Raw genomic sequence first — 21,262 nt, forward strand, 5'->3', positions numbered from 1 at the left:
CATTTTAGGGATAAAACTGAATTAATCAAGGAAATATTCCTCCATATTTTGAAAACTATAGTAACAACACTCTTTTATTGTCCAGTTTTGTCAAAATTCAGTTCAGTTTAAAATTAATTAAATCTTAGAAAATTGTCACATTTAATAATCCTCTTTCTGTTTGTACGAGCTGATTATTTTGTGTCGATGAGTCCATGAAAGGTTTCGGCTCTGAACCTCACGACATTTCAGAGGGTAAATTTTGGATTTTTTTTATTACTCCTTAATGAGCCGAATCGACGAGTCAGTGGATAGAAAATATTCGATAATTATAAAATCATTCATAATTTCATTTATGAAGCTTTGACCTTTGACCTCTGTGCTTGTGAAGAACAATGTAAAGAAACATTTCCTCGTGTGCTTCTGTCCCGTTTTGAAATTCCCCGTCAGCGTCGTCTTCATTCCCACACCGAGCCTCTTATTTATTTAAATTTCTTTTCCGTGTCCTTGGTGACCCGCCTGAGTCATTCAAGGTATTCAAGCACCGTCGCCAAGTGCGCCTGGTGAAATGCCATAGAAACTCGGAGCACCATAGAAACCAGACTAACCAGTCCAGAGGAACGTACTGTTCTTCAAACCGCTCCACCTTTTTTAACTGACACGCCGGGTTTGTTGTTTTTGTTTTTGCACCTTTTCATCAAATATGATTTTTTATTTTTTTGGGGGGGCATTTTTTTAAATTTTTTTTTTTTTTTGTCCGAGACATTTTTCGGGAGCCATGTTGGGGCGTTTTGGCACGTCTGTGGTGAAATCAGGCGTTTGGTCTTATTTCTGTTGCTTCTTCCGTCCGGCAGGTGGCAGTGTGAGCTCAGACACCCGCCCTCGCCTGCTCTACTGTAAATCATGTAAAGCTGGCAGGGTTAGGTAATACACCATTTGTTCACAGATCTGGGCATTATCCAGCCTTCCTGGAAGTTCACTGGCTGAAAAGCGGCTGCCACTCTTCAGCTTTTTTCTTTTTTCTGTGCCTCTGTTAGTGAATGAAACATCAGGGGAAAAAAAGGTTGATTCATGTCCCTCACAACGCCGAGCTCTGCCCCATTTTGTGGCGTCTGGTCTCCCTCGAAAACACCAGTTACATGCCGCAAATGGTCTGGCAGGGGCCTCTGTGAAAACACGAGCAGACCGCCGGCCTCGCCGGAGATTAAAAACATAAAAACAGATTTTTTTTTTTTTTTTTTAAAGGATAAAACGAAGAAAACAAAAGAAGAAGAGAGGCGGCAACCGAAGAGTTAACCTGCACAAGACCCGTCTGAACCAGGGGTGGGACCTGCTCCCCTCCTAATCAGAGCAGAGAGAAAGGGATGAGGGAGGAGGAGGAGGAGGAGGAGGAGGAAGAGAAAATTAGAGTCGACACGAGTGGTGTGACGGGCCGAACAGAGGCCGTGTGAGGACAGTCGAGAACCCTTTCACTACTGACCTACTTCTACCAACACACACACACGGTGTGTACGAGTGTGTGTGTGTGTGTGTGTGTTCGAGTCTATATGGCACGTCGTGTTTAATGCTTCACACACACACTTGAAAAAACACAAACACACACTTCTGCATCGTAGCACACTCTTAAAACAGGCAGGTCTGTTTTGAACCTTTTTTGGGTTCAGTCAGTCACAACGTTAAGACCGCCGCCCCCAAACGGCTCTGATTGGTCGAGGCGTGTACTCAGTGTATCAAACCTCACCACTTGGCTCCGCGTTGAATTCAACGCGTCTGTTTTTATCTTTGACGGACGCTGCAACAGGAAGCCAGACACAGAAACAGCACAGTGGACTTTCAAAATAAAACACCCCGTGCAAACTGCCGGTCGTAAAAACAGACAAAAGAGAAACAAATGACGTGTGTAGCATATTTACAATGTAGAAGCATGTTTAGAAGAACATGAACCAGGAAAATGAGCAAATCTGAGCAAGTCAACAAAGTCTTGCAGGACGGAACAAAACAGCGATGTGACGGAGACGTGCCCGGTGAGACTGGACCTCTGACGTAAGCGGCTGATCCTTTAGGTTCTGGAAGTTCTGGAGGTGTGACCTCCATGGATCGGACTTGTTTGGACGAACTTTGTTCATTCCTGAACTACAAAAAAGGCCACTGTCATCAGGGAGTAACGTGTCCGTGAAACGGGTGGACATGGTCTGCAACAGTGCTTTGTTCGGTAGTCCATGTCAAGCATCATTGACCATCAAACTGTGTTCTGATTTCTTGAACACCCATGAAGCCGTCTCCGGCCTTTTGATCGGTACTGACCACTGCAGGCCGGGAACAACCCACGAAAGCTGCAGTTCTGAAGATGTTCTGACCCGCTCGTCTCGCCGTCACAGTTTAGTTTTTGTCAAAGTTGCTCGAATTCTGGCGCTCGTCCATTTCTCAGCTTCTAACACGTCAACTTTGAGGACGAAATGTTCGCCTGCTGCTGATGACGACGACATATGTTTTACTGAAGTAAGAGTAGCAACATAACAATGAGGATCGCACCTGGTTTCCATTTGTAGTCCAAGAAGTATCGAGCTTCATGTTTGAGCAGATTTCGGTCACAGCTCATTCACTAAAATGGATTCACAGTGAACAACAACAGTAAAAATAATTACAACAAGAAACCTGCAGAATGTTTCATTGTTGTGTATTAAAATTTGCATGTGAAAAAATATCTTAATGATCAAAAACTAGTGAGTCGCCAACTTTGCTAAGAGCTAAAACATTTAAAAGACAAAACGATAAAAAACAATTAAGAATTAATAATGATTAATTAATTAATTAATTAATTATAAAAATAAGCAGAAAACACACTGCGGCAGAGTGGAAGTGTTATTTATAGCTTTCCGAATGAGTTTAGCAGCTAACGTGGCCCCTGATACTAACTTACGTAGTGCCCAGCTCCGGTTCTGGCATGACACCGGCTCCACATGAGCCCACAAAATCCTGAAAACTGGTGAAAAACTGTTTGAACCTCTGACTCCACATGTCAGTGAATATATCGTTCAAAGTCTTTTCACAGCAACTTTTACAACATGTTTAATGTGTTTGGAAAGAAATGTCAGGATTGTCTTTACACAGACTAAAGACGACTTGTCTTTAAACTATGAGAGAAAAGTTACACATGCATCATTTCATCAGTGTAAAAACCAGAGATGTATAGTAACGAAGTGGAACTACTTAAGTACTGTACTTAAGTACTAAAATGCAGTATCTGTACTTTTTTGGAGTATTATTTTTTTCCCCAACTTCCACTTTTACTGCACTACATATTTTTGATGAATTTACTCCGATACATTTTTCATGTGCTGAGTCGTTACTCGTTACTATTGTAGCGTCCAGCCGGACACGTGATGAATGACGAGGCGATATTGAACAAACTGCATTTATTGCTGAACGGTTTGGTGACAGGACTCGGAACCACGCCAAAAACACAACAACATAACTCGCTCGTGCGCCGTACGTCATACACCTGACCCCCAGGTGCGCTCTCTCACCTGCTGCCCCGCCCCCTCGCTCTCGCATTCATTCAGACGCATTCACAGACCATGGGAAATCACAGAACTCTACCATGAACATTGTAACACTGTAACATTAGAAGTTGTGCCTTAATAAATATTTGAAATAATATAAACAACAGTACTTTTACTTTTACTTTTACTTTCAGTACTTGAGTAGCAATTTTTTACATACTTCTACTTGCAATACTTAAGTACAAAACATTTTGAATACTTTAGTACTTTTACTTAAGTATGGTGTTTATTGAACACTTCAACTTCTACTCAAGTCAGTTTTTTGATATAGCACTTGTACTTCTACTCCACTCCTTTACTCCAGTACTTTATACATCTCTGGTAAAAACTAACAAACCGGGTCAGAAACTCCTTCAGAGCTCCGTGTTTACCGCTCTGCTGAACTCTGAGGTTCCTTATTGAACCTTTTCATGGCGTTTTTAAGAGTGCCGACGTCCCGGACGCTTTTTTTTTCTTCCTTTTTTCAGCCGATTACGCAGCAAAGAGCGAGCGAGCATGAAGAGATATAGACTGAGAGCGAGAGGGAGGAGGGGTGAGGCTGTCTGCTGCTGGTGTGGGTCATTCTGAGGACAACTCTCCTCTCTTCACCTCATCCCTCCTCCTCCTCCTCCTCCTCTTCTTCCTATACCCTCCCTCTCTCTCTTCCTATACCCCTCCACACACTCCTCCTCCTCCTCCTCCTCCTCCCGTGCCCGCGGTCCCTGCCTGCTCGCTGCGTTGGCCTACATATCCCAACGCCTGGCTGCAGAAAGCGATGCAGCAGCAGCAGCAGCTCTTTATATGCAGCTGTTCATTCACGTTATGAAGCTGTGCACCTGTTAGAGAAGCTATAGCATGATAGATAGATGAAGTTTACCTGCTGTTGATCCACTCTGACCTGTGATCAGCTGAACGGTGTCTCTGTCATTCGTACGTCTGTTCTCACACTATGTAACTTTGGGCTCCGGGTCGGGAGAAGTACGTAACGCTTTACGGCACTAAGTCACACAGCAGCAACTATTTCACTGATTCTGGTGAAACTGGATCATATTTTATGGAGGAAATGTTTTCTGGTTTTCCCTCTGATGTCCTCCAGAGTCGTGCCAGAACCCGGAGCTGGGCACTCGATAAGTTATTATCACGGCTCACGTTAACCGCCGTGGTTAACCAGCGACGTAAACCTGCAAAGCGGCGAGTCTGGACGATGTTATCCACACGACAGATTTCTTGGACGATTTGCAAGTCAGCTAACGTATCAAAATACTCCACCTGAAACCAGAATATGACAAAATCATGTTTTGGAGTAATGTTAGTTTTGTCTTGAACACCTGCAGTTCCTCTAACGTCCACTTGAGGCTGGCTCCAGAAGTGAGTCAGTCTCCATAAGTCCCCATGTCCAAATGTCCAACTTCACAGCAGAAATAAACATGTTTACAGCCTGGTACAAAAAACAGTTTTAGTCTCTGTAGCTAATTTCCCCGTTCATGACAACTGTACTGAGGGTGAATTTATATACAACTCACCTGTTCACATTATATTAAGGCTTAAAGTTATGCAGGGTTAAGAGCGTGGACGCTTTGATTGACAGGTGGGTGTGGTTACAGGTGTCGTTCAGCTCGCCATCAACACGGCGGTTTTGTGATGCAGGAAGAAACGGCTTCTCTGATTGGCTCTGTGGTTTTGCGAGCTGAGGGGGAAGCAGCGGTCAGCGAGCACGATACTAAAACCTGTCAGTGAATCTGAACGATAAGAAGCTGTAGGCAGCGATTCACAGATCTATAACACGAGAGAGCAGCGAGGGGAGCTGGAAACATCAGGATTCATCATCTGAGGAGCATGACATGTTGACATCTGCAGCTTCCCGAACGTCAGAAATATAAATTATGGATTTCAAAAAAATCATATTGAGAACAACAGATGATTGAACGTGTTCCTGAGAAACCCTGCAGTCCCACAGACGGACTGAAAGCATTCATTTTTTATCTGACTCGTGTTGCATTCACTGACTTCACTTCAGCTGCGTTCACTGTCTGTCTGCGCCGTTTGGCCGTGACCTGTCGAACTCGCTGTGTAATGAAACCTCTCACCGCTGCCGTCCCGTATACGTGATACATCAAGTCGGATTGCATGTCTGCGGCTGAAGGCCTAATGTGAACAACTGATGCATGAGCAGCTTCTTCCTCTGTTTTATTATGTCAGATTTAACTATTTATGATCCTTTTGAATCATTATGCTGCTTAACTTTTAATTGTATTTATCATTTTTATCAGTGCACCTGTCAGATAAACGGATTCACGCTGACGGACTGTCGGTCGACCTGCTAACAGTCGTCACACTTCTTGTTACGTCTACGTAAAGCGACATTTGAAATGAGACATTTTTGTCCTCCGTCCCTCTCCTCCTCCTGCTCCTCCTCCTCCTCCTCCTGCGTTAGCTGATAATCCCTCCAACATGAGAATAAATAATTCACCGCTGTCGGCTCTCGGCCACGTCACTGCAGCTTTTTGTGCTTTCTCCTCCTCCCTGCATTTTTTTTCAAACTTTACATGCTCGGTTTACGTGGCGGTGACAGCGGCGGCGGCGTTCTGACTTTACTATAAATTTATAAAGATCTTTCTCATGGTTTGTGTCCCGCCGCGGTGTAATATAGTCCCTGCAGGCTGCTCTGTCAGTAGATGAAATGTCGGTCCGTGGTGCTTCCCCTCCTCTGTTCTGTGATAATCCCTTTAACATGAGAACATTTGCCATGTCAATCCCCCACCCGCCCCTCCACCTCCTCCACCTCCTCCTCCCTAAATGAACTAATGGCCGCCTGTCTCGGATGCCTCAGCTCTGACAGATTGGTTGGCCGGACCGCCGCGTCCTCACAGGACCCCTGACCGGCTGCGTTCACACAGATCAGATCTCTGCACGTATGAAACATTCAAACTTAAATCTGGACAGACGACTGTTTGACATCTCACATCTCAGAGGGAAATCCAACTTTTCACTTCACTATGTTTATCTGAGCTACAGATTCACAAAGAGTTCATCAGATCTGAGCTGAAACCACGAGTCCTTTAATCAGTGAGCGCGCTGACGGGTTTGCTGCTTTTTCTTTAAATCATTTAAATGTATTTGCACTAAACAAACGTGGTGACGTCACTTTGGGACCAAACTATCTATCGATCAACGTCAGTGGGAAAAGAGCGTAAGAAGAGCAGACTGTTGGACGGAGGACGATTCACATCTAGAGACTTCACGCTTCACAGGTGTTCTGGATTTGTTGCTCGTTATCTTAAATTGTAACAAACTTTTACAAATAATATTTGACTTTGAGCGGTCGGAAAGAAGCCTGCACACAGAACAACTGGAGGTCGTGCCGTTATTCGGCACATCGTGCTGATATTCAGAATAACGGCACGGCCTCGCGTGTGATATTTCTTAAATGTAAATCTTAATTGTCATATTAAAATATATAATAGAGGCATTTATCCACACACCTCTTCCTCTTTCATCTTCTTTCAACTGCACCACCACCGAATAATCAGAGTTTATCAAATGAATCCAGAACTATTTCAAACCGAACAGTTTCTATTTTGCAGCGTACGTTTCAGTCAGAACTCAACAGGTGGAGTATAGGTATAACACTTCAGGCTGACTGTGGAGGTTTAACGGAGCAGCCTGATGTCGGGCTGCGTTTTAACAAACGTTGGATCCGGTTCAGCTTCTCCACTGCAGCCCGGTGTGTTTTTTGGCGGACAAACTGACTGAACAGAAAAACCTGCGTTGACGCTGCAGCACCAGGTCCTGTCTGTAGCTCCACTTTACACTTCTACTGCACTACAGTTCAAAAGTAAATCTACTTTTTATTCTAATACTTATTTGGCAGCGATAGTTACTCTTCAGGAAAGTACTTACTGGTACTCACTAGTAACTCAGGATCGACACGACAGACGTGCACAGAGAAATTTAAACTTAATGTGCAGAGGAAGTCAAAGGATTTATCAAACTTCTGAGCTGCGGTGTTAACAGAACCAGCGAGAGCAGCTGCAGGTCAAAGCGAGGACTCCTCGTGTTTGACAGGGAGGAAAAATCTGCTGGTAACTCAGAAAACTGCACGACTCGATCGGTTTATCTGCTCTAACACAGCGTGAACGTCTGAACGTCTGAGCGCGGCAAACACCCGGCTGCACGTGCCAAGGCTCTACGACCTGAAGTCCTCAGCCATGAGTCACCTGGTCAGACTTTTATATACCGTCACTCCGGTTCATTCACAGGCTTTAAAAACCACCTCAACCTTTCAGGTCAGTACATCAGCAAACACACACACACACACACACACACACACCGTCTGCCCACGCAAACACGTATGCATGGATGCAGACCACACATGAGCGCACAAACATACTCTCTGAGCACGAGCGAGCGGCTGGCTGGGCGTCCTCGGGTGACCCACCCCGTCCACATATGCTGCTTCTACACAGCTTTAAATAGAAAGGCTTTTATCTCAGTGACCGGCAGTGAGACGTGCAGACGGACACGTTCATCACCGACTTGTTGACCATGTCAACGAATTACTGCTCTGGACGAATGAGCTGCAAAGGTTAAAAAGTTTATTTGTGAAGCGCCTTTCAACAGCAAGTGTTTTCCATACAACAGGAAGATGTTTAGATATAAAATGAAACTTTAAAAATGGTCAAACTAAATCAAAAGGTCAAAATAGAGATTGGCAGATTGGTAGAACCTGAATATCCATCTAGGTCCAAACCCTCACCTTCAGTCATGAGCTTTGGGTCGTGACCCAAACGATGAGAACGCGGATTCAAGTGTCCGAAAAAGAGCTCAGAACTCGGAATAGAGCCGCCGCTCCTCCACATTGAGGTGGTTCAACATCCAATTAAGATCCTCCTGGGCGCCTTCCTTCAGAGGTTTTACTAGCACGTCCAACTGGTACAAGACCTCGGGGGAAAACCCAGATCTCACTGGAGGGATTATATATATATCTATCTATCTCATGTGGCTTGGGAACGCCTCGGGATCCCTGAGGAGGGGCTGGAAAACGTTGCTGGAGTCATCTCGACTATCTTTTTTAACTCGAGACCATCAGCTCTGGATAAGAAAGAGAATAAAAGGAGCAGAAATGACACTGCAACATACGAATAAATGGTAAACCAATATTTTAGTCACGTAAATTACCTGTATATCTATAAATACCCACTGAAAGCTTTGTTTGATCACATGAGGGAACAACTCTCAACAAACCTTTGAATAATTACAATTTGTTCCAGTCAGTCCAACAAAACTTTAGTCAGTCAACTTCCTTCCTCACTCTCCCAAAATTTATAGAACAGGTGATCGAATGAAACAAACCTTGATAAAATTACAGATTTATCAGCAGCAGTCAGCCCAGAACCAGAACCAGAACCAGAACCTGGAGCAGCTGATATCACTGCCTAGTCCAGCAGCAGTCAGCCCAGCTCGGCGTCTGTCTTTCAGCCTTTTATTTCACCAAGCTCTCACCAACCACTAAAAGTCAGTCCCACATTTACTCTTCTACTCTCTTCTCCTCTGCCATTATGTATATAGGAGCTGCTGAGCCCGGTTATGCCCAATCACCCGCCCAACATGTGCTAACAGCAGCTAACAGACTGAGCTAACAGCAGCTAACAGACTGAGCTAACAGCAGCTAACAAACTGAGCTAACAGCAGCTAACAGCAGCTAACAAACTGAGCTAACAGCAGCTAACAAACTGAGCTAACAGCAGCTAACAAACTGAGCTGACAGCAGCTAACAGACTGAGCTAACATGAGCTAACAGCAGCTAACAGACTGAGTTAACACGAGCTAACAGCAGCTAACAGACTGAGCTAACATGAGCTAACAGCAGCTAACAGACTGAGCTAACATGAGCTAACAGCAGCTAACAGACTGAGCTAACATGAGCTAACAGCAGCTACAGCTGTCAGCAGTTTACTTCACTGTCCATCATAAACTCTGTAAATCACAGAGAGTTGAGGCGGAGCAGCCGGAGGACATCAGAGGGAAAACCAGAAAACATTTCCTCCATAAAATATGATCCAGTTTCACCAGAATCAGTGAAATAGTTGCTGCTGTGTGACTTAGTGCCGTAAAGCGTTACGTACTTCTCAAAGTTACATAGTGAGTTTGTCTGTCGACTTTATTTCGGTCTCGACTTCGTGCTTGTGCAGAAGCCGTCGTCTCTACTTTCCCTCCACAGGATCACTGACAGCGTCTAATTTCTGCAGCTGATGACGATGATGACGATCATATCTGACCTCAACAGGACGACACGTAAAGACATCAGACAGTCACATCTTTCATATATTAGTTTTCTTTTTGTTTCTCGCTTCATCATCTCTCTCTCCGCTCTGCTTTGTTCTCTCTCGTCGTCTCTTTCACTCTTCCCTCCTTCCCTATAACCTGATCTCTCTCTGTCTGCCCTCATTCTCAAACCTTTCATTTCAGTTTTTCTGGCACCACACACAAATTTTCATTTAACCAAAGTATTCCTTCCTACTTCCCTGAAAACTCAACTGCAAAATCAATCCATCGATTAAATAATTGAGTAAATTGGAGGCGTTTGGTCGACGTCAGTTTGCTTCCTCTCAGAAAATCAGATTTGTCATAACCTCTGAAATCTTCATCTGTTTGCTCAGTCGTCTTCCTCTTTAAAACCACGAGGCTTCACTTCAAACTGAACATGAGCTGAAGATTTTACTTTCTACAAACTCCAACCCTTGAGGCTGTATTTCACTTTTCACCCGAGCTGCTTCACTTTGTGTTTCCTGCAGCTGTATTATTTGGGGAAACCTGGCTGTTACATCTGTGTCGAGTTGAACGTGTTAATGATTTAAATATGTTAATATGCTACAGTGCAACACCTTTCCAGGTGAGATATCTTCTAATTTTACACCTAAAAAAACATGTTGTACTCTCGCGCTCAGTTTAAACAATGTAGATGCATTATTTTGGTCTCTGGCTGTTTTTTCACAGATCGAGTGAAGGGAAATCTTAATGTATCTGATAGATTTCCATTAAGTTTTGAAGCCGAGTGTCTAAAGTCAGGATGAAAGTCTGAGGTCATGGTGCCCTGCCAGAAAATGGTTGAACGCTTAGGCGCGAGTTGCAGCCCCAAGCAAAGGAGTTCTCGTTCATGAGTCATGGAAAATGTTGCGTGAGATGGACCGGCAGTTTGAGGTAGTATCTGCAGTGCTGCGTTGTGGTCCAGAGGGAGCTAAACCAGAAGGCAAAGCTCTCGACTTTCCAATCCATCCACATTCCAACATTCCAACTCTCCCCTATGGTCATGGGCTTTGGGTAGTGACCGAAAGAATGAGATCGTGGATACAAGTTGCCTAAATGACCTTAGAGATGATTAGGGTGATGAGCTCGGAGTAAAGCCCTGCTCCTTCACGTCGTAAGGAGCCAGCTGAGGTGGTTCAACACCTGATCAGGATGCCCCCTGGGCTCCTTTCTTTGGAGGTGTTCAGGGGAGGAGACCCCAGGGCAGACCCAGAATCCGCTGGAGGGGCTACAGAGCCCATCTAGCCTGGGAACGCCTCAGGATCCTCCAGAAGGAGCTGTGGAGAAGGACGCCCTGGATGGATGGATGTCTGAACAGCTAATAAACAAGCTGTCATGAGATATTACACAGATTCATGTTCCTGTAACTTTGGGTCCTCTGACTTTTCGTGCAGCGCCATCATCAGGTTTTACACGTCCAGTACTGGTTCGGCTCAGAACAGTTTTCTCAGTTTAAGGACGTGACCTCGACCTGGTCTGTGGGCTCTGTCATCAGTGTGGGATCAGATCCCTGCAGCAGGTTCAACAGCTTCTGGAAGGACTGAAACCAGAGGAGTGTAACGTTCAGGTGTCCACATACTTTTGTCTATAACGTTCTTTTCTTCCTCCTTTTGTCCTCCTGAGTTCTTCTTTCTCTCTTTGTCTACCTCTCAGTCCACCCTCCCTTTTCTAATTTTCTTTCTACTTTTCTCTCTGTCTGACCGGATCTCCCTCCCTCATTCTTCAGTTTTCTCCTCTCTCTCTCTCCTTCCCTCCCTCCTTCACTCATTCGGCCTCCCCATCTCTGTGAAAGGAGGTCCGTTACACAATTGTATCGAGGCTATTGAGGTCTTGGGTGCACAAAGACTGTATTCAAACCTCTGTGCTATTTTTCAGGAACGGGGGCTCGGCGCAGAATCGCACTTGCCATCTGCTGTGTGTTTAGTGCGTGTATAAGTGTGTGTTTGGTGTGTGTGTAGTGTGGCCTTTCTCACCTGAATACAGATGCATTCAAATCAACACTGAACCCGACGGGGTCGAAACTTTTGAAGCAATCGCGATCATAGAATTGTTCTGGGAAAAAGAAAAAAGGTACACGGCCGTCAAATTGAAGTGCAGTGCGCCTTTAAGTGATGCGCACGTACGCACACACATTTCCGAGCCTGTATTTACATCAGCGAGTGCATTGTGTTCCTCGCCGCCTCACCTTGATCTTAAACAAATCTTGTTTGTAACCTCCAAACTCAAAAATAAAACATTTCCCTCAAGCTGTTAGACCTCACAAATGGTGTAAAACCTCCTCACACACACACACACACACACACACACACACACACACACACAGTGCCATGTGGGTCTATTTGGGTCAGAGCTGAAATGAAAGTGTTGTCGCAGGAACAGACAGTTACACCAACACAGACTCTCAGCGCTGCTTTCAGACTGTGTGTCTATATATATAGAGATTATAATATATATGTAATATATATATATATATATATATATATGTGTGTGTGTGAGTGTGTGTATATGTGTGGTATAAGTGTGTGCTGGTGCTCTTGTCAGCTCCGCTCCTCTTGTCGGGCCACATTTGGACAATGTGTCAACCTCCTTTTCTTGCTGTCATGTTTATTCTGGGCTGTATACCTTTATGTTCTGCCGTCGCATTAACCTATATTAACACCGCCGAGCGGCGTTACAGGAGCCGCCTGACTCCTCGCCATCAAAGACGCCGGCAGCCGTTTGAATCTGTCACATCTAACTAGACTGAACGTGTTTTCTTTACATTCTCGGCGCCGCCGGGTCGCTTGCAGATGCAAACTCCCCTGGGTAATGCCTCCTGAGTTTTGAAGAGCGGCTCTCTCTCTCTGGCGTCTCGGCGCTTGCATTAGGAGGCAGATCGGTGCGCAGATGTGTGGCGCTGCAGCGAGTTATATAATGTTCTTAGCGTTTTTGTTTTAAACCTCGACGGGGGCAGCAGAGTGGCGCGGTTCAACAAGCAGACAACAGCATCCGCTGTCGCTTAAAGGGGCAATACATCAGATTTACAAGTGAGCAACCGAAATTCTAATTACACTGCTGTCACAGGGACGCTGTGTGATGTCCTGAGGTCACGTTAGAGCAACACTGATCCTGGACGTGTCCTTTCATTCGTAACGGCTGTTCTCACTCTATGTAACTTTGGGCTCCGGGTCGGGAGAAGTACGTAACGCTTTACGGCACTAAGTCACACAGCAGCAACTATTTCACTGATTCTGGTGAAACTGGATCATATTTTATGGAGGAAATGTTTTCTGGTTTTCCCTCTGATGTCCTCCGGCTGCTCCGCCTCAACAACCATCCACAACATGTGACCTGAACGACTCACAAGAGGGAGGGGTGAGACAACGACCCACAGGTGACCTTAACGACCCACAGGTGACCTTAACGACCCACAGGTGTCCTAACGACCCACAGGTGTCCTTAACGACCCACAGGTGTCCTAACGACCCACAAGTGTCCTTAACGACCCACAGGTGTCCTAACGACCCACAGGTGACCTCCACCTGAACTCTCTGTGAGTTTCCTGATGGACAGTGAAGTAAATGGCTGACAACTGTAGCTGCTGTTAGCTCATGTTAGCTCACTTTGTTAGCAGGTGTGTTAGTGTTTGTACTACAGATGTTTTGGACCCCCCGGGAAGAAGAAGAAGAGGTTTACAGCTGGTGTCATGCCAGAACTGGAGCTGGGCAATACATGTTAGTAGCTGAACTCCATCATCTGACAAAGTAACCTTCAAACGGCAGTGCAAAGAGTCTGGACGATGTCCACACGACAGTTTTCTGTTAGTGTGCTTGGACTTAGATAAAGACTCTAGTGCTGTTGTTGCTGCGAGCAGGGAATGTAACCGGACTCAGCAGCTTCTATGGACATGATGGCAGAGGAGAAGAGAGTGAAGAGGACGCTGACGGAGGAAGCTAAGAAGAGAAAAGGAGAGAGTGAGCGAGCAAGAAGCCGCCGGACAAGAGTAAATGTGGGACTGACTTTTAGTGGTTGGTGAGAGCTTGGTGAAATAAAAGGCTGAAAGACAGACGGTAAATGGTAACGGTAAATTATCACGTGACAGTCTAACGGTGACCCCGGTTCGGAGCTTCACTTTGTTGTGGACTCTTATGTTCTTCCTCTCTGACACTGGCTGACTGAATCCTTGCACCGAAAGCTTGTTTCATTCAAAAACGAGACCCAAATAGTTTTGAAGGAGACACTCGAGCTCTGAACAAAGTTCGGATGCACCTGCAGCTTTTGTTCATGTTTCATCAAACAGCCTCCAAAACGCTTTGCAAAGTTTGAAAAGGAAAACAAAAGAAAAAGTTTGAGGCGAGACAGCAGAGCTGCAGAAGATCAGGGCGAACTCGCAGCCTCGTCCTGAAGGCCGAGCGCTTTTTATTCAGAGTTATCTGAAACATTCAGTCACTGTGTTGTTTGTAAAATTAATGATATACAAAATATCGTTATATATAACTATATATGTCCATTCTTTACACTGTCAGTAGATAATACCAAACATGTTCTCACTCCCAACTCGTTAAATACGACGACACTTCAAGCTAGGACGCTGTACGCTCGACTGAATATGTGGATTTTCAAAATAAAATTCTCCCGTGCAAACTGCCGGTTGTAAAAACAGATAGAAGAGAAACAAATGAAGCACGGAGCATATTTACACTGTATGAGCATGTTTAGAAGAACATGAACCAGGAAAATGCTCAAACCCAGATAATTGTAATTTTATTCAAGGTAAAGGTGCGTTTCATTTGATCACCTGGGAGAGTGAGGAAGGAAGCTGACAGACGTAACTAAACGTAACATCATTTCCAGCGTTTTGTTGGACTGACTGTTCTTTCATATGTGCTAAACGTATCGTAGGAGAAGAAGAGAAATGAGTAGACGAGTAAATCACAGAAATACTGATTTCTGCGCGGCGTCACGTGACGGTAAACTGGTTTCTGAGTCGCACTAATAATTTATTCCTCTCAGTGTTTGAGGTGAAGCTGTTTTCTTGCATTATAAAGGTGACTTCAGTCGCTTTCAGCCCAGAAAAAGAAAGAAAACAACATGACACAAAGTATAGTGACGGTTTCACAGGACATAAGCTGCAGCATTGATCTCAAATGGAGTGACGACTGAAGTCGTCTTTAAAGCAACATTAAACACAGCACGGAGACGAGGCCATGTTTGATCAGAGATGAAGACATTTAACCAAACACAGAGAGAAGTGACTGCTGCATTATGGGACAGATAATCCTGTAAAACCTCCAGACATCGTCGAGTTCAGCAGAGTAAATATGTGTGTGTGTGTGTGTGTGTGTGTGTGTGTTTTCTTTGACACCTTCTGCAGCGCCGCAGCCTGTCAGATGTCTCGTCTTCAGATACTCTGACAGATTGGGATGTTAAGACTGTGATTTCAGCCCGGTTACATCAACACACACACACACACACACACACACACTTCATACTCCACCCCCTCCACGCTCTGCACCAGCCGAAAAAATCAGCAGCAGCCATTTAAGATGTTGTCAAAGGAAATTATAGCGTGTCCTGGAAGCGCTCAGCTCCACCTCCTCCTCACCTGGGAGGAGCAGGTGGAGCTGAGGGAGCGACAGGAAGAGGTCAGACGATCAGTTCACGTTCCTGTACTCTCTAAATCAATTCAGGTTTTTTGTGGAGAACACAGAGTGGCAGGAACGTGTTGGTCTATTCGCGGATGAAAGCGGCGTGATGTCGTTTTAAGAGACGGAGCAGGTTGGAGGTCAGCTTCATTCATCGAGGCTGACTTCCACCTTCTCGCTCAGCGCTGTCACAACGTGTCGTCGGTTTGATGGAGGTGAGAGAAGCTGCTTTTGTTTCACTCTGACAAGAAAACTATTGTCTGCTTTAATCACTGGTTACTTTAAATTCCTTTAGATTTTTCAGGTTGGTGCGAAAATGAATAAACTCAACTGCCACAAAACAACGAGTGAAGCACAGCTGGAGACGTCCAGGCAGTCTGCGGGGACGTCACAGAGACTACGTCCAGGTTTTAGACAGTCTGCTTTGGGTCAAACTTTGGACGCATCAAATAATCAAAGCCCCGCCCATGCACGAGCTCGTCTTACCACAGAAGAAGAGGAGCTCAGCAGGATAAACGGTCGGTTGCTCCTCACGAGTTCGATCCCTGTCGGGGACAAAATGTTATTACAGCGCCGTGTTATTGACTGTGTAAATACAGCAGTGCAGCTCACACACACACACACACACAGCAGAGGAAATTCATTAAACACTACGAGCTCCTGAGCACAGCTGTGATACTAACGAGACTAAATTAAAAGTCAGATTTGAGCGTTAAATCTTCTTCATGAACGTTTGACTGTGATTTCAAAGAATCACAGAAACACACACTTCATCAGACCCAGACTCAGACGCTCCCTGATCAATACTGCATGACAGCTGAATCAGGCATTAACAAAATACAGATAATAAAAAGAAGCTTTTTAAACATTGACCTCGACTGGCAGACCTCACTGCACCGACCTCAGGTGAGTCCAGGTGCAGGACAAAAGCAGTCTGCTGTCATTGATGCATTCTTCTCTGTCAGGTGCTGATGATGGAGACCTTGAGACGTTGCCTCATTAGCTGTTGGAAACCAGCGGGACTACACCTCTGTCTGCATCCACCCGCACGTCTCGGTCCAGCTCATCATCAGCTCCTCCTGACGGACCCCGAGGCGTCCCCCCAAGGGCCGGACGGGCGAGGAAAATCCCTGCAGGTCGTCGCTCTGCACAGGAAACAAACATCTCACTTTAAGGAGCGTGACAGCTTCACACTGTGACCAGACCAACGTCTGCTGGCTTCAGCTGGAGGTTTAACGTTTTAATCAAACGCTCGATTCATTATTCTGTTTAAATAATCGGAAAAAAATGTAAATAAGAACAATCGAAACACAGGAAGAGACTCCTCACCACATCCTGTGTGGAGGAGGAGGAGGAGGAAGAGGAGGAGGAGAGGAAAACAAGGATGGAACGAGGGAAAAGAACAAAAAGAAAATAATTAGGGAAACGAAAAGGAGACACAAATGGGAAAGAAGAAGTTTTAGAAGAAGGAAAAAGGAAAGAGGAAAAACTCAAGAAGAGAAGGAGGAAGATGAAGATGAAGGGGGAAATGAGGAAGGAAAGAAGGAGGGAAGAATTAGAAGAAAGGAAGGAAGTGGAAGAAGGAAAGTGGAATAAATGAAAGAAGAATGGAGGAAAACAAAAGAAAGAAAAGAACAAAAAGGAAAGGAGAAAAGAGGTGAAGAAGAAGAAGAATACCTCCCTGTCATAAATATATTTATTTATTTCTCTGTTTCTCATGATGGTGTTTTCTTCCTCGTTAATCAGCAGAACACTGTGAATGGGATTCGAACCAGCGGCCTCCTCCACGTCCTCGCTCGTGCAGCTGCTTTCAAACCATCTGATCTGAACCGATCAGCTCGGCTGATTGAGCCATTGAGTCTTCACGCGACATCTTTCAGGTTTTTCCGTCTCTTGATTGAAAAGCTGAAGAAAAAGCCGCAGCAGCACCGAGCCGATGCTCTTTAAGCCTTTCAGGGTTTCCACCACGCGTCACCTTTGAAAACACGTTTGCAAATTAGGAGTTTGAAAGGAAACTTGAACCTGTGACCTTGAGTTCAGCTGCTGAAATATATTTCTTCTTCTCTTTTAGACGTCGGTACTTAAAATACAGCCAGACATTTACAGTCAGCGTATACAAAGGAGCTGATTCAAGCTCTGCTTTCTTTCACGGCGGCAGACTGGAGGATGCTTCAGCTGAGATGAGTTTCAACAGCCATGCATGGACTCAAGTACTCTACTTAAGGACAGATTTGTTGGTACTTGAGTATTTATACAACTTTGTACTCCACTACACCTGACAGCTACAGTTAGAGTTACCTGTGGTAACAGTTTGGCTGGTTTGGTGAGATTTACCGTCGTTATTTCTGAAGCTCACCCAATTATCAACTTAAATTAAACTTATAATCAATTTGATATTTTTGGACAATTTACTCTCAAAATAAACTTTTCTTGCTCCCTTTATTTCTGTTTCTATGGAGATGATCCGACCTAGCAACATAACAGAGGAGGTGTGAACTTTAATATAGTTTTTAATAAGTTTTATCTGTTGTGTCCCGGAAGTGTCTGAGTTTGGTGCCGATATAAAAAACATTTCCTGACTTTCTAAAGTTCAACAAGTGTCAGATTTAAGCATTACAACAATTTTCAAATAAGAAATCTAAATTTCCAAGAACAAAAACGTTGAACGAAAAACGTTCAGGTTTTTGATCTTCGTCAACAAAGATGAGCGATGAAGTCACGATCTCTGAGGACAAAGACTCCTCCACACCTGGAAACAACCAGCAACGCAACAAGAGGAAATATAGGGCAGCGTCCAAAAATACAACACGACTAATGTCTCGCCAAAACTACTTTATCAACAAACACCCGCCTGATGCTTCTCTCCCTCAGGACGTCTAATTTCACCGACCGAGTTGTTCTCCGAAGGTCTGGATGAACAGAGCTCTGTTCGGTCCACTCGTCCTCATACGTGACCATGTGTCCACCTGTTATCAGGTAAAAAGTTTTTACATCGCACAGAGTTTGTGACTCAGTCTGAAATTTCCCAACATGACCTGAAGGCAGCATCAGAACTCTCCAGTATGGTTTGAATGACTTCATCCTCGCACAGATACGAGTTACTGCGAGTTCATGCTGTCACACATGCATCGATCATTTTTAAACACTTTCACTTCCTTGCTGACACCGATGGGGCGGCTGTGGCTCAGGACGTAGAGCGGATTGACGGTTCGATCCGGTTCCTCCAGTCTGCATGGACAAGATACTGAACTCCAAATTACTCCTGAAGGCTGTAATGTTGGTATGTGACCACTTATTAATGGTTAGCTGGCTAATGCCAGGTAAATGGTAAATATATAGCTATGACACCGGGCACGTCTCCCTGCAGACTTTGTTGACTTGCTCAGATTTGATCATTTTCCTGGTTCATGTTCTTCTAAATATGCTACGTACTTCATCTGTTTCTCTTTTGTCTGTTTTTATGACCAGCAGTTTGTACGGGGTGTTTTATTTTGAAAATCCAGTGGCTCCTCTGTGCTGTTTCTGTGTCTGGCTTCCTGTCAGCTCGAGCTGCTCTGTAGAAGATAGAACAGCCGAGCCGAGGCTTCTGGGACGCTCCTGGACTGGACCACATCGGAGCCGGTGGGGTTTGAAACATTGACGTGTATTACGTAAAGGACCTTCTGCCCTGAACATTCCCAGAGATGAAGAGTTTCAACATAATTGTGCACAGGGTGGCGGCTCTTATCACTGACAGGAGGATTTATTTAACCGTCTTGCCGCGTCCTCAGATTTCAGATTTTACAACTTAATTCTAATTTGTGGCAGTTTCGTGTCACTATGTATTTAGTTTAACGAGGCGAAGTGTCTCAGTCGGTAAAGATGTGACGAGGCAGCGCTTGGTGTCATCTGAATGTTTTAGGTAAAACTCGATTTAAAGAGTCTGGAGGAGGGAGAACTTTCCCTGTTTTCACAAATTGTTCCATTTTAAATGAGTGTGAGCTGCTGATCACGAGACGTCCACGTGTTAATTTAAAGGAACCTGAAACAAGCTGAGCTGAATTAAAAACACACGATCACTGAAAATAAGCCTGACGATGTGAGTTTAGATCTTTATTGCAGTTTCATCGAGCTGCAAAACAAATGTGTGCTTCTGATGATTTTATGTACAGCGTAATGTGACAGAAACTTGTGGAACAAAGCTGGGCTTCAGATCCAGGAGGCCTCTGGGAAGTCTGCGGAGCGGTGACGGCAGCAGTGAGGTCACACAAAACACACACGAAACACCCACACACGCAGACACAAATGCATATTGTACGTGTCGTACTGTATGTTCTTTGTTAGTGGGCAGAACCTCCTTAAAGTGTGACCCGGCATGTCCTCTGGGTCGGCTCAACTGGAACCGAATGCAGCTTTGAACTGGAACGTTTTGATGTCGAGCAGATGTTAAATCATCTGCCTGCACAAATTAATAAAAGATCCACAAAAGGAAAATTAATTCAAATCACAAAGTAACGATGTTACTGTTTAAATCAACGTGTTGGAACTTTTCTGTCTGTGACCTCCGGTTGATCCACACTGACCTGTGATCAGGTGACCCACTCTGACCTGTGATCAGGTGACCCACACTGACCTGTGATCAGGTGATCCACACTGACCTGTGATCAGGTGATCCACACTGACCTGTGATCAGGTGATCCACACTGACCTGTGATCAGCTGAACGGTGTCTCTGTCATTCGTACGTCTGTTCTCACACTATGTAACTTTGGGCTCCGGGTCGGGAGAAGTACGTAACGCTTTACGGCACTAAGTCACACAGCAGCAACTATTTCACTGATTCTGGTGAAACTGGATCATATTTTATGGAGGAAATGTTTTCTGGTTTTCCCTCTGATGTCCTCCGGCTGCTCCGCCTCAACTCTCTGTGATTTACAGAGTTTATGATGGACAGTGAAGTAAACTGCTGACAGCTGTAGCTGCTGTTAGATCATGTTAGCTCAGTCTGTTAGCTGCTGTTAGCTCAGTCTGTTAGCTGCTGTTAGCTCATGTTAGCTCAGTCTGTTAGCTGCTGTTAGCTCATTCTGTTAGCTGCTGTTAGCTCAGTCTGTTAGCTGCTGTTAGCTCATGTTAGCTCAGTCTGTTAGCTGCTGTTAGCTCGTGTTAGCTCAGTCTGTTAGCTCATGTTAGCTCAGTTTGTTAGCTGCTGTTAGCTCATGTTAGCTCAGTCTGTAGCTGCTGTTAGCTCATGTTAGCTCAGTTTGTTAACTGCTGTTAGCTCATATTAGCTCAGTTTGTTAGCCAGAGCTCCGGGGGACTGTTAGTGCTTATATCACAGGAAACAGAGGTTCTCAGACCTGGGGCTCGTGCAAATGCTGATGGGGAGTGGAGCCTGTGTTGTGCTAGAACCTGAGCTGGCCGAGCATGCAATGTAACCGGGCTCTGCAGCCTCTATGGACATAATGGCAGAGGAGAAAAGTCCCTGAACTCTCCTTCAACACCTGAGTTGCAGCTAGTCTGCACTTCGTCCAGAAGAAAACTCGGCAACGCGAATGTTTCCTTTGTTTACTTGTGATCACAAGAAAATAACGACGTGACCTGTAAACGACGAGCTCTTCCAAAAATAACTGAGGATCAGCAGAAACTCTTCATTTAGAATCTTGTCACAACAAAGACTTCCTGCGACGCGGCGAGCTGTCGGAGCGTCTCTCCTCAGTCTGATTCATTTTAAAAAGTTAAGACTGGTATTTTTATCAGTGCGGCGCGCGTGACTTCACGTTCAGCATCAGATAAGCTCCAGCTGTGGATTTTAATATCTCAGTGTTGGTTTGTC

Source organism: Larimichthys crocea, chromosome XIII, assembly GCF_000972845.2.
Source record: "Larimichthys crocea isolate SSNF chromosome XIII, L_crocea_2.0, whole genome shotgun sequence".
In the NCBI taxonomy this organism is placed as follows: Eukaryota; Metazoa; Chordata; class Actinopteri; family Sciaenidae; genus Larimichthys; species Larimichthys crocea.